Raw genomic sequence first — 11,052 nt, forward strand, 5'->3', positions numbered from 1 at the left:
CCCTAGACCTACTAAATGAAAATCTCTGGGGCTGGGACCCAGACACCAATGTTTTTTTTAAAAAGCTCTTTAGGTAATTCAAATGAGCAGCAAAGCTTGAGAACCAGCCCAATAATGGGAACAAACTTATTTCACACAGATAAAGTGGGAGCAATTCGTATGTTAAAAGAACCTGTGTATGTATGTGTATATATATATATATATATATATATATATATATATATATATATATATATATATATATATATATATTTCTTTTTTTCTCTTTATTCTGTTTGTGTTTCAAATAGGCGCTTTTTTTTTTTTTCCTGCAAAAATCTTTATTGTTTCCATTTGGTCCAAGGCTTGGGAGAGAGCTCCAGGGTGGTTAAAAAGCTGCTTAGTGGCTGCAGAGAGGGCCTTCAGGAAAAGCTCTGACGCCAGAGGGGTTCCTCAAAGGCCGCTGAACTTTGGAGACTCCTATTCGTGCTTGAGGGTGAGCCTTTTAAAGAGATACTCGCCCAGCCCAGCCTGCGGACCAGCCAGCCTGCGGAGGTTGGTCAGGTGGTCGCCCATCTTCTTGATGAGTTTCACCTGCTCGTCCCGGAAGCGGCTCTCCCGGAAGTCGTAGGGGTGGGAGTCTGCGCGGGCAGAACCCGGGGCACGCAGATCCCAAAACGCCTGGCTCAGGTTCTTCTCCCTAATAATGGCGGCTTCCACAGCGTCCTGGGTTTTACCCCACTCATCTTGAGAAGGCTTCTGCGCATCCCGGAAGAGGGCGCGGCTGCAGCACTGGTTTTGCATTTTCAAGAGACGCTGGGCGCCCTTCTCCTCGGCCAACTGGCGAAAAAAGTGGCCCACACCGTCCAGAGTCCCATTGTTGCTGTCGAAATAGAAGCTCAGAGAGAGGTAAGTGTCCACAGATGCATGTTGAACAGGCGGTGGACAGCGGCCTCCACCTCGGAATAATTCTGACGAATCTGGGAACTCGTGGTTGATCAGTGATAAGGAGCTAAGCTCAAAAAACGGTGTTGGCCTGTCTTGGAGTCTGAGGATAGCTGAGTGGCTGATTTTAAAGGTTGCGACTGGAAGAATGGTTGGAGGGTGGTCGGGGGCTGGAGCAAGGAACGTAGAAACGTACCCTCTGCTTAGTCCACTGGTCCTTAGTTCTGGCTAGACGTTGGCATCGTCTGAGGATATTTAAAATGATTTTATTGGTCTAGGATGACCAACCGTCGGTGTGAGGGGTTTTAAAAAGTGCTTCAGATGATTCTAATGTGCAACCAATTTAGGTACCACTGCTTAAGCTTTTGAACCGCTGCTACTTATTTTAACCTCGTCTTCCTATGAGAATATCCAATTGTAGTAGAGGTTTGTTTTTTTTTCTTTTTTTTAAACTGTTTTATTATAAGATTTGCTGTCTTAAATAAGATTGAATGTACAGAAAATCCTGGTAGTCCATCTGGTGTAGCTGGATACCCAGAATAATATCGTTAAGATGTGTACCATTTAAGTATTGTGACTGGCCTTTTTAAAACTAACATATGCATTGAATTAGTATGATCTCTTTCGAAGTTGTCATGTTGGGGAGCTATACCTCTAATCTGCTGCCATTGCTAAATATCTGGACACCTCTTATTAGGAATTGCTTTTAAAAATCTTCAGGGATTAAAACCAAGATTGCTGTATTATTTGTACTGGGACCACAAAAACCTCACAAAGTTCCCCCGCTGTACCTTCTACCCCCATCTCTAATCCTTGGCAACTTCTAATCTGTTCTCCATCTCCACAGTTTTGTTATTTTAAGAATACTATGTAAACATAATCATGAATTACTTAATTGGCTTTTTAAAATTTTTCCCTCAGCGTCATTCCCTTGAAGTTCGTTTCAATATTTGCATTTATTAATAATTTGTTCCTTTTTGTTGCTAAGTAGTATTCTATCATAAGATTTTATCACCATTTGTTTAAACATTCACCCATTGAAAGACATTTGGGTAGTTGCCAGTTTTTGGCTATTATAAATAAAACTGCTATGAACATTTATGTGTAAGTTTCTGTGGGAACTTAATTTTTTGTTTCTTTGGGTTAAATGCTCAAGAGTACAATTACTGGGTTGTAGGGTGAATCTACTTTTAGGATTAAAAGAGACTGTCAAGCTGTTTCTCAGAGTGGCTAAACCATTTTATATTCCCACCAGTGATATGATATAATTTTTCCACATACTCACCAGCATTTGATGTTGTCACTATACTTTAATTTTAGTTATTCTCTGATATCTCATTATGGTCTTAATTTGCATTTCCCTAATGGCTAATGATGTTGAACATCTTTTCATGTGCTTATTTGCCATGTGTATATTACTCTTCCCTGAAATGTCTGTTCCTGTCTTCTGCCTATTTTCTAATTGGATTTTTTAAAGTTGTTTGGAGGGTTCTTTGTATATTATAAATACAGGTCATTTGTCTCATATGGGATTTTCAATTATGTTTTCCCAGTGTGTAATTTGAGTTTTCATCCACTTAAAAGGATCTTCTATGGAGCATTTTTAACTCATTTTGATGAGATCCAATGTATCAGTTTTTGCTTTAACTGATCATACTTTCGGTGTGAAGTCTAAGACTTATTCACTTAGTTCTAGATGCCAAAGATTTTCTCCTATTTTTTTTTCTAAAACTGTCCTGCTTTTACATTTAAGATTATGATCCACTTTGATTTAATTTTTGTATAAGGTGTGGAGGTTTAGGTTAAGGTTCATTTTTTTTTTTTTTTTTGGTTGAGGGATGTCCAACTGTTTCAGTACCATGTTTTGAAAAGTCTATTCTTCCTTGATAGCTTTTGCACTGTTGTCAAAAACAAGTTAAATGTATTTATGTCAGTCTCTTTCTGGGTTCTTTATTCCGTTGCATTGATCTATGTATCTAGCCTCCATCATTACTGCAAAATCTTGAAATTGGGTAGATTAATTCCTCCCATTTTAATCTTCCTTTACAGATTGTTTTAGCTATTCTTCAGCCTCTTCTTTCCATATAAATCTTTTTTTTTTTCAAACATCTTTATTGAAGTATAATTGCCTTACAATAGTGTGTTAGCATCTGCTTTATAACAAAGTGAATCAGTTATACATATACAATATGTTCCCACTTCTCTTCCCTCTTGCATCTCCCTCCCTCCCACCCTCCCCATCCCACCCCTCTAGGTGGTCACAAAGCACCGAGCTAACCTCCCTGTGCTATGCGGCTGCTTCCCACTAGCTATCTATTTTACATTTGGTAGTGTATATATGTCCATGACACTCTCTTACCCTGTCACATCTCACCCCACCCCCTCCCCATATCCTCAAGTCCATTCTCTAGTAGGTCTGTGTCTTTATTCCCGTCTTGCCACTAGGTTCTTCATGGCCTTTTTTTTTTTTTTTCCCTTAGATTCCATATATATGTGTTAGCATACTGTATTTGTTTTTCTCTTTCTGACTTACTTCACTCTGTATGACAGACTCTAACTCCATCCACCTCATTACAAATACCTCCATTTCATTTCTTTTTATGGCTGAGTAATATTCCATTGTATATATGTGCCACATCTTCTTTATCCATTCATCTGTCGATGGACATTTAGGTTGCTTCCATGTCCTGGCTATTGTAAATAGAGCTGCAATGAACATTTTGGTACATGACTCTTTTTGACCTATGGTTTTCTCAGGGTATATGCCCAGTAGTGGGATTGCTGGGTCGTATGGTAGTTCTATTTGTAGTTTTTTAAGGAACCTCCATACTGTTCTCCATAGTGGCTGTATCAATTTACATTCCCACCAACAGTGCAAGAGTGTTCCCTTTCCTCCACACCCTCTCCAGCATTTATTGTTTCTAGATTTTTTGATGATGGCCATTCTGACCGGTGTGAGATGATATCTCATTGTAGTTTTGATTTGCATTTCTCTAATGATTAATGATGTTGAGCATTCTTTCATGTGTCTGTAGGCCATCTGTATATCTTCTTTGGAGAAATGTCTATTTAGATCTTCTGCCCATTTTTGGATTGGGTTGTTCGTTTTTTTTGTTATTGAGCTGCATGAGCTGCTTGTAAATCTTGGAGATTAATCCTTTGTCAGTTGCTTCATTTGCAAATATTTTCTCCCATTCTGAGGGTTGTCTTTTGGTCTTGTTTATGGTTTCCTTTGCTGTGCAAAAGCTTTTCAGTTTCATTAGGTCCCATTTGTTTATTTGTGTTCTTATTTCCATTTCTCTGGGAGCTGGGTCAAAAAGAATCTTGCTGTGATGTATGTCATAGAGTGTTCTGCCTATGTTTTCCTCTAAGAGTTTGATAGTGTCTGCCCTTACACTTAGGTCTTTAATCCATTTTGAGTTTATTTTTGTGCATGGTGTCAGGGAGTGTTCTAATTTCATACTTTTACATGTTCCTGTCCAATTTTCCCAGCACCACTTATTGAAGAGGCTGTCTTTTCTCCACTGTATATGCTTGCCTCCTTTATCAAAGATAAGTTGACCATATGTGTGTGGGTTTATCTCTGGGCTTTCTATCCTGTTCCATTGATCTATATTTCTGTTTTTGTGCCAATACCAAACTGTCTTGATTACTGAAGCTTTGTAATATAGTCTGAAGTCAGGGAGCCTGATTCCCCCAGCTCCATTTTTCGTTCTCAAGATTGCTTTGGCTATTCGGGGTCTTTTGTGTTTCCATACAAATTGTGAAATTTTTTGTTCTAGTTCTGTGAAAAAATGCCAGTGGTAGTTTGATAGGGATTGCATTGAATCTGTAGATTGCTTTGGGTAGTAGAGACATTTTCACAATGTTGATTCTTCCAATCCAGGAACATGGTATATCTCTCCATCTATTTGTATCATCTTTAATTTCTTTCATCAGTGTCTTATAATTTTCTGCATACAGGTCTTTTGTCTCCTTAGGTAGGTTTATTCCTAGATATTTTATTCTTTTTGTTGCAATGGTAAATGGGAGTGTTTTCTTAATTTCACTTTCAGATTTTTCGTCATTAGTGTATAGAAATGCAAGAGATTTCTGTGCATTAATTTTGTATCCTGCTACTTTACCAAATTCATTGATTAGCTCTAGGAGTTTTCTGGTAGCATCTTTAGGATTCTCTATGTATAGTATCATGTCATCTGCAAATAGTGACAGCTTTACTTCTTCTTTTCCGATTTGGATTCCTTTTATTTCTTTGTCTTCTCTGATTGCTGTGGCTAGGACTTCCAGAACTATGTTGAATAATAGTGGTGAGAGTGGGCAACCTTGTCTTGTTCCTGATCTTAGTGGAAATGGTTTCAGTTTTTCACCATTGAGGACAATGTTGGGTGTGGGTTTGTCATATATGGCCTTTATTATGTTGAGGAAAGTTCCCTCTATGCCTACTTTCTGCAGGGCTTTTATCATAAATGGGTGTTGAATTTTGTCAAAAGCTTTCTCTGCATCTATTGAGATGATCATATGGTTTTTCTCCTTCAATTTGTTAATATGGTGTATCACATTGATTGATTTGCGTATATTGAAGAATCCTTGCACTCCTGGGATAAACCCCACTTGATCATGGTGTATGATCCTTTTAATGTGCTGTTGGATTCTGTTTGCTAGTATTTTGTTGAGGATTTTTGCATCTATGTTCATCAGTGATATTGGCCTGTAGTTTTCTTTCTTTGTGACATCTTTGTCTGGTTTTGGTATCAGGGTGATGGTGGCCTCGTAGAATGAGTTTGGGAGTGTTCCTCCCTCTGCAATATTTTGGAAGAGTTTGAGAAGGATAGGTGTTAGCTCTTCTCTAAATGTTTGATAAAATTCGCCTGTGAAGCCATCTGGTCCTGGGCTTTTGTTTGTTGGAAGGTTTTTAATCACAGTTTCAATTTCAGTGCTTGTGATTGGTCTGTTCATATTTTCTATTTCTTCCTGGTTCAGTCTCGGCAGTTTGTGCATTTCTAAGAATCTGTCCATTTCTTCCAGGTTGTCCATTTTATTGGCATAGAGTTGCTTGTAGTAATCTCTCATGATCTTTTGTATTTCTGCAGTGTCAGTGGTTACTTCTCCTTTTTCATTTCTAATTCTATTGATCTGAGTCTTCTCCCTTTTTCTCTTGATGAGTCTGGCTAATGGTTTATCAATTTTGTTTATCTTCTCAAAGAACCAGCTTTTAGTTTCATTGATTTTTGCTATTGTTTCCTTCATTTCTTTTTCATTTATTTCTGACCTGATCTTTATAATTTCTTTCCTTCTGCTGGCTTTGGGGTTTTTTTGTTCTTCTTTCTCTAATTGCTTTAGGTGCAAGGTTAGGTTGTTTATTCGAGATGTTTCCTGTTTCTTGAGGTAGGCTTGTATTGCTATAAACTTCCCTCTTAGCACTGCTTTTGCTGTGTCCCATAGGTTTTGGGTCGTCGTGTCTCCATTGTCATTTGTTTCTAGGTATTTTTTGATTTCCCCTTTGATTTCTTCAGTAATCACTTCGTTATTAAGTAATGTATTGTGTAGCCTCCATGTGTTTGTATTTTTTACAGATCTTTTCCTGTAATTGATATCTAGTCTCATAGCGTTGTGGTCGGAAAAGATACTTGATACGATTTCAATTTTCTTAAATTTACCAAGGCTTGATTTGTGACCCAAGATATGATCTATCCTGGAGAATGTTCCATGAGCACTTGAGAAAAATGTGTATTCTGTTGTTTTTGGGTGGAATGTCCTATAAATATCAATTAAGTCCATATTGTTTAATGTATCATTTAAAGCTTGTGTTTCCTTATTTATTTTCATTTTGGATGATCTGTCCATTGGTGAAAGTGGGGTGTTAAAGTCCCCTACTATGATTGTGTTGCTGTCAATTTCCCCTTTCATGGCTGTTAGTATTTGCCTTATGTATTGAGGTGCTCCTATGTTGGGTGCATAAATATTTACAATTGTTATACCTTCCTCTTGGATCGATCCCTTGATCATTATATAGTGTCCTTCTTTGTCTCTTGTAATAGTCTTTATTTTAAAGTCTATTTTGTCTGATATGAGAATTGCTACTCCAGCTTTCTTTTGATTTCCATTTGCATGGAATATCTTTTTCCATCCCCTCACTTTCAGTCTGTATGTGTCCCTAGGTCTGAAGTGGGTCTCTTGTAGACAGCATATGTATGGGTCTTGTTTTTGTATCCATTCAGCCAGCCTGTGTCTTTTGGTGGGAGCATTTAATCCATTTACATTCAAGGTAATTATCGATATGTATGTTCCTATTCCCATTTTCTTAAATGTATTGGGTTTGTTATTGTTGGTGTTTTCCTTCTCTTGTGTTTCTTGCCTAGAGAATTTCCTTTAGCATTTGTTGTAAAGCTGGTTTGGTGGTGCTGAACTCTCTCAGCTTTTGCTTGTCTGTAAAGGTTTTAATTTCTCCATCGAATCTGAATGAGATCCTTGCTGGGTAGAGTAATCTTGGTTGTAGGTTTTTCTCCTTCATGACTTTAAGTATATCCTGCCACTCCCTTCTGGCTTGCAGAGTTTCTGCTGAGAGATCAGATATTAACCTTATGGGGATTCCCTTGTGTGTTATTTGTTGTTTTTCCCTTGCTGCCTTTAATATGTTTTCCTTATATTTAATTTTTGACAGTTTGATTAATATGTGTCTTGGCGTGTTCCTCCTTGGGTTTATCCTGTATGGGACTCTCTGTGCTTCCAGGACTTGATTAACTATTTCCTTTCCCATATTAGGGAAGTTTTCAACTATAATCTCTTCAAAAATTTTCTCAGTCCCTTTCTTTTTCTCTTCTTCTTCTGGTACCCCTATAATTCGAATGTTGGCACGTTTAATGTTGTCCCAGAGGTCCCTGAGACTGTCCTCAGTTCTTTTCATTCTTTTTTCTTTATCCTGCTCTGTAGTAGTTATTTCCACCATTTTATCTTCCAGGTCACTTATCCTTTCTTCTGCCTCAGTTATTCTACTATTGATCCCATCTAGAGTATTTTTAATTTCATTTATTGTGTTTTTCATCATTGCTTGGTTCCTCTTTAGTTCTTCTACATCCTTGTTAAATGTTTCTTGCATTTTGTCTATTCTATTTCCAAGATTTTGGATCATCCTTACTATCATTATTCTGAATTCTTTTTCAGGTAGACTACCTATTTCCTCTTCATTTGTTAAGTCCAGTGTGTTTTGAGCCTGCTCCTTCATCTGCTGTGTGTTTTTCTGTCGTCTCATTTTGCCTATCTTACTGTGTTTGGGGTCTCCTTTTCACAGGCTGCAGGTTCGTAGTTCCCGTTGTTTTTGGTATCTGTCCCCAGCGGCTAAGGTTGGTTCAGTGGGTTGTGTAGGCTTCCTGGTGGAGGGAACTAGTGCCTGAGTTCTGGTGGCTGAGGCTAGATCTTGTCTTTCTGGTGGGCACGTCCACGTCTGGTGGTGTATTTTGGGGTGTCTGTGGCCTTATTTTGATTTTAGGCAGCCTCTCTGCTAATGGATGGGGTTGTGTTCCTGTCTAGCTAGTTGTTTGGCATAGGGTGTCCAGCACTGTAGCTTGCTGGTCGTTGAGTGAAGCTGGGTCTTGATGTTGAGATGGAGATCTCTGAGGGATTTTTGCCGTTTGGTATTACGTGGAGCTGGGAGGTCTCTTGTGGACCAGTGTTCTGAAGTTGGCTCTCCCACCTCAGAGGCACGGCCCTGATGCCTGGCTGGAGCACCAAGAGCCTTTCGTCCACACGGCTCAGAGTAAAAGGGAGAAAAAATAGAAAGAAAGAAAGAAAGAGGCTATAATATAGTGAAGTAAAATAAAGCTATTGTAAAGCAAAGCTATACAGACAAAATCTCACCCAGAAGCATATACATATACACTCACAAAAAAAAGGAAAAGGGGGAAAATTAATATCTCCTGCTCCCAGAGTCCCCCTCCTGAATTTGGGATGATTCGTTGTCTATTCAGGTATTCAGCAGATGCAGGCACATCAAGTTGTTTGTGGAGCTTTAATCCGCTGCTTCTGAGGCTGCTGGGAGAGATTTCCCGTTCTCTTCCCTGTTCGCACAGCTCCTGGGGTTCAGCTTTGGATTTGGACCCGCCTCTGCGTGTAGGTCGCCTGAGGGCGTCTGTTCCCCGCCCAGACAGGACGGGGTTAAAGGAGCAGCTGCTTCGGGGGCTCTGGCTCACCCAGGCCGCGGGGAGGGAGGGGTACGGAGGAGGCGGGGCGCGCCTGCAGCGGCCGAGGCCGGCATGACGTTGCACCAGCCCGAGGCGCGCAGTGCGTTCTCCCGGGGATGTTGTCCCCGGATCCCGGGACCCTGGCAGTGGCGGGCTGCACAGGCTCCCGGGAGGGGAGGTGTGGAGAGTGACCTGTGCTCACACACAGGCTTTTTGGAGGCGGCAGCAGCAGCCCCAGCGTCTCACGCCCGTCTCTGGGGTCCGCGCTGATCGCCGCGGCTCGCGCCCTTCTCTGGAGTTCGTTTAGGCGGCGCTCTGAATCCCCTCTCCTTGCCCGCCGCGAAACAAAGAGGCAAGAAAAAGTCTCTTGCCTCTTCGGCAGCTGCAGACTTTTTCCCGGACTTCTTCCGGGCTAGCTGTGGTGCGCCAACCCCTTCAGGCTGTGTTCACGCCGCCAGCCCCAGTCCTCTCCCTGCGATCCGACCGCAGCCCGAGCCTCAGCTCCCAGCCCTGCCCGCCCCGGCGGGGGAGCAGACAAGCCTCTCGGGCTGGTGAGCGCTGCTCGGCGCCGAGCCTCTGTGCGGGAATCTCTCCGATTTTCCCTCTGCGCCCCTGTTGCTGTGGGATCCGTGCTGATAGCCGCGGCTCGCGCCCTTCTCTGGAGTTCGTTTAGGCGGCGCTCTGAATCCCCTCTCCTTGCCCGCCGCGAAACAAAGAGGCAAGAAAAAGTCTCTTGCCTCTTCAGCAGCTGCAGACTTTTTCCCGGACTTCTTCCGGGCTAGCTGTGGTGCGCTAACCCCTTCAGGCTGTGTTCACGCCGCCAGCCCCAGTCCTCTCCCTGCGATCCGACCGAAGCCCGAGCCTCAGCTCCCAGCCCCGCCCGCCCCGGCGGCTAAGCAGACAAGCCTTTCGGGCTGGTGAGTGCTGCTCGGCGCCGAGCCTCTGTGCGGGAACCTCTCCGCTTTGCCCTCCGCACCTCTGTGGCTGCGCTCTCCTCCGTGGCTCTGAAGCTTCCCCCCTCCGCCCCCCGCAGTCTCCGCCCGCGAAGGGGCTCCCAGTGCGTGGAAACCTTTCCTCCTTCACGGCTCCCTCCCACTGGTGCAGGTGCCGTCCCTATTCTTTTGTCTCTGTTATTTCTTTTTTCTTTTGCCCTACCCAAGTACGGGGGGAGTTTCTTGCCTTTTTGGAGGTCGGACGTTTTCTGCCAGCGTTCAGTGGGTGTTCTGTAGGAGCAGTTCCACGTGTAGGTGTATTTCTACTGTATCTGTGGGAAGGAATGTGATCTCCGCGTCTTACTCTTCCGCCATCTTCTCTGTCCCGACAGGTTCTCTTTTTTTCACAGCTCTCCCAGGAATCATGAAGTCTGAGAAAGCCAATCCAACAGCCAGAGACACGTAAGGCGGGGGCTCCTGTCCTCATGGAGTTTGCCATATAAATCTTAAAATAAGCTTGTCTATATCCACAAAAACCTTGAGGGCATTTTAAGAGTAATTGTGTTAAGCCTATTAACTTGGGGAGAATTGACATCTCTATTATGTTGTGCTTTCTAATCCATGAACAAGGTATGTCTCCCCATTTGTTTGGGACTTAAAAATTTTTCTTCATCAACATTTTGTAATTTTCAGTAAAGAGGTCCTATAAATGTCTTATTGGGCTTATATTTAAGTATTTATTTTATTTAGATCAGTTGTAAATGGCATCACATATCTTTAAGCTTCTACACATTTGTTATTAATATATAATTTGATAAAATTGTATTGATCTTGTACTCTAAAACATTTACAAACTAATATTATTTCTCAAGATTTTGTGGATTCCTTGTATTTTCTCCATTTAGATTATCATCTCATCTTCAGATACAGACAGTTTTACTTTTCTGTATTCAATATAATAGGATATATTACTATTCAACATTCAGTAGGATATATTCCTTCTTATTCAACATAATAGG

At 41.6% G+C, this 11,052-nt stretch overlaps 1 pseudogene; it reads right to left on the reverse strand.

The window, feature by feature from the left end:
• Positions 1–459: 459 nt before the first annotated feature.
• LOC103005095 (ferritin light chain-like) lies at positions 460–10,408 on the reverse strand (annotated as a pseudogene).
• Between the last annotated feature and the right edge of the window lie 644 nt (positions 10,409–11,052).

The sequence above is a fragment of the Balaenoptera acutorostrata genome, chromosome 6 (assembly GCF_949987535.1).
Source record: "Balaenoptera acutorostrata chromosome 6, mBalAcu1.1, whole genome shotgun sequence".
In the NCBI taxonomy this organism is placed as follows: domain Eukaryota; kingdom Metazoa; phylum Chordata; class Mammalia; order Artiodactyla; family Balaenopteridae; genus Balaenoptera; species Balaenoptera acutorostrata.